This window comes from Homarus americanus, unplaced genomic scaffold (assembly GCF_018991925.1).
Source record: "Homarus americanus isolate GMGI-L3 unplaced genomic scaffold, GMGI_Hamer_2.0 scaffold30535, whole genome shotgun sequence".
Lineage (NCBI taxonomy): Eukaryota > Metazoa > Arthropoda > Malacostraca > Decapoda > Nephropidae > Homarus > Homarus americanus.
The window spans coordinates 1641962-1645736 of NW_024732440.1; positions in this window are offsets into that span (position 1 = coordinate 1641962).

Consider the following 3775-nt stretch of genomic DNA (forward strand, 5'->3'; position numbering starts at 1 on the left):
CATATTTTGTATCAATTTTCAATAATTTCATGATGAAATTTTAGACTTGCTTAGTTGTTTCAGAGATTTACTGTTGGTAGATGAATCTTTATATTAGTTATAATTTATATATCTTGGTACTAGTGTAATAATTAGGAACTTGAATGGTGGCTGAACCCCAGAATTTTGGAGTAAGCTTCTCCTCTTTAGCTGAGCTACAAGTAGTGACTTTTGAGATGAAGCTCACACCTTTAGATATCCTTTATGTTTAATTTACCAAAACAAATAGTTTATTCCCAAATTACTGTTTGCTGAGGTTTTGAGATGACTAGAATTTGCAAAATATCATGTGTATTTGAATATTTAGAGCAGCTTGCATGCATAAAGGCACCATAATTCAATTGGAGGGTTGTATATTTGAACTAGTTATACAAAAAAAAATTCTAATGTATACAACATTATCACAGGTTTTGGTACATACCGGCAAGTAGCAATAGTTCTTCTTTATGAAGGGAGAGTGGAGAAGCATCTTGTCTTCCCAAGGAATTTAGCACTTTATTCCTTGAAATTATTAAGATTGGAAATATTGATCTTTACATTAGATTATGGAGATCATAACTGAAGGGTTCAGAGCACCTTTATGATTTATCTAATTTTATGACCTACAGGACATCAACAAGAAACCTATGAGATCCATACCAGTAGAACACCTGCCTGAGCCTACCTTTTGAGAGCTTGATATGTTTAGTACTGGGATATGTCTCCATGTAGATAGATAAAACTTGTACTGCATATAGCTTCCTCACCCATTTGAATTAGGGATAAAAATTTGATCTTTGATTTGGTGGTTGTCTTAAAGACTAGCCAGACTCACATTTTGAACCCCTTCTACCTTTAAAAGGAAGTTCATGCTATGACCCTTTCAGTTCCTGCGAAGTCATCAAATTTAAAAAGAACTCCTCTTGGTCTTAGTTGTCAGTACCACTGCCAGTGCCTTCATTGGGATCAGTGAAAGAGGATCAATTTATTGTTCCTAACTTTAAATATTTTTTAAAGATGTTGGTGAATGCTGCACCTACAGAAGTAACACTTTCAGAATTTAGAACTTCGAGATGAGTACAATAGTTTCATCGTGTTGCTGTGAAAGTGTTAAATGAATAATTGTGCTCAACACATGTGTGTTCCTGATAGTGCTCAGCAAGTGGGGCTGTTTGGTCATAATGATTCCTTGCCTGAATAGTTTGGCCTTTCATTTTGTAGTTAAAAGTAATCTTTTATGACATACCACATGAGTTCTTACTCCCTTCTTAAGTGCAGCAAACACTTTTTGGCTTCATGCTAGACTGATTCGAACGTGCATGAACTCATTGTGAGAGATCAAAAAATTTCTCCATTTTATATTTGCCACATGTTGTATGAAGAACACCACCACAAAAATCTCTAAGGGCCGCCGAACAAGCACTGACATTGGCAATAATGGTTATGAACGGGTCATCCCATGAAGACTCTGGAATACCCCAACATTTACCACAAGTAAATAAAGGTAAATGGTTCTTAATTCTCGTACACACTATGACATCATAGTGAGGATCTTCCTAGTCCTCCTTTGAGACTCGGTTTTATTTGTCTTTCCACAGTGCTCATGGCCAGTATACACACTACAGTCCCTTTGTGTGCACTGACTTATTTTAGCAGTGGTTCACATGATTCTTACCCACTACAAGAATGTTCTTTCATCAAATTTCTGCCAAAAATTTGAAATTTTAACATACTGTACTGTGTCTATTAACATATAATTGAGACTGATTACTGAGGATCAAGACTATTCATGACAATGGTATTTAAATAATCAGGAGATAGTCAGGTTCACTGAATTGGGGCAACTGCACTGAAGTAGTACAGTCTGGAGTCAATGGTCTACATCAACTGAGGTCTTGGTAGATTGTTACTGATGATACTAAACTAGATGATATAAAGGAATCTTGGAGAAATTTATTATTTGAAATCCCCTTTTATAAGAATAAATTTATAAGATAATTAATAGCATTAAATTTTGGCACTGCACATAAGCTTTTGTTAGATAGTCACTATAATGAACAGTAGTTCAGCTGCACCTGGTGTAAATCTTTCTCGAAATTCCCGAGTTAGTAAGTTTAGGTTAATAATGAATTTATAACCCAAGGTTCTCCTATAGCAACCAATTTTTGAGGCATGGTGAATAATTCTGGGCAAAAAATTACATTGATTATCTGGAAGGTACAGGTACTATATAAACATACGAGATAAATTGGAAATTGTTTAAGGCCATTCAAAACTTTTATGGGTAAATTGAAGCATACCATAGAGTGTATTTGGAAGTGGAAAACTACTGGTGGTTCAGGATGGGGCAATAAGAGAAATGTAAGCAAGAGTAATGGAAAGAGGGAAAGTTTGGTAGACTAAGTTCTCAGGCAAAGGTAGGCAGGGCCAGAGGAGTACTTGCTGGTATGGGTCTCGTAGGTCACTTGTTTCTTCCTCTCGGTCACAAGATAGGATTTCATACTTCAGTCCTTCATTTCTTGTTGTTTGTGTATTGTAGGGTACAACAGAGTATATATTATCCAAAGTAATAAAAAATGGAAATATAAGTAAAGTATCCAGTTGGCAAAAGATACTATAGACCTCAAAATGTGCACACTTTTCATTGTACAGTTTATTAGGGTCTCCGTCACTAGTGAACTGTTGGTAGTTACGTCTCAAAAAGTAGCAAAATTTAAATATATATATATATATATATATATATATATATATATATATATATATATATATATATATATATATATATATATATATATATATATATATATATATATATATATATATATTGTATACACACACACACACACACACTGTATAAACTCACACAGGAACAGGAATCCCATGATTTCATGGAATGAAAGTCTGTCAGTTTGGTGCTCTGGTATATTTGCTATATCAAATGGGGTAAAGCATCACATCACCTTAGAAAATTAGTATTTGCAAATTACCACAAACTGAGGTTCTATACTTTAGCTACTGCACCTGAACACATATCAGCTAGTAATCATCTTCACTACTAAGTTTTTCTTTAATACATTATTACCTGACACTATAACGTGTATTAACTTACACATTTAATTAGATTGCACAGATTTAACTATAACGTGATTTCTCTATATCGTCTCTGATGGGATACTATCCACTCTTTTTTCATTTATATTGTGATCATGAAATGGGAGCCTTTGAAAGCATTTCAATAAAGCCCTTTTTTATATATGTTATTAAATAGACAAATGTGCTACTTAGAATTGCTTAGTTTTGCTCATGAAATAATTCATCTTGGCACACACATGCACTGGTATTTCTGTAAGAGGCAAATATCCTACATAGGTTTGAGAATCTTTGTAGAGGAAAAACACCTCTTCCATCCACTTGCTTATTTACCACATTGTCAGCAGTCAACAAGTTTTTGGGAAAGGTTCAGCTAGACTCGTCTACTTGTTCATACTTCACGTAGATGAGTTTTGAACTTATGTCCAAGAGCAGTTACTGTTGGCATTATCACACTTACGCCTTTTGTATAGTTATGGCAACATTGACGTAATCTGTGAGGAGCAAGTTTTGGGTGCAAGGAATGGAAGGCATATCGGTGCACCTAAACTGATGCTTGTTAGGTCTTTGGTGATATTTTATCAACATTTATGGATCTGATGTCAGGTTAAAATCTAAAAGCAATTATGTAAGATTGAATGATGTTGGTGTAGGCTCTTATCAAACA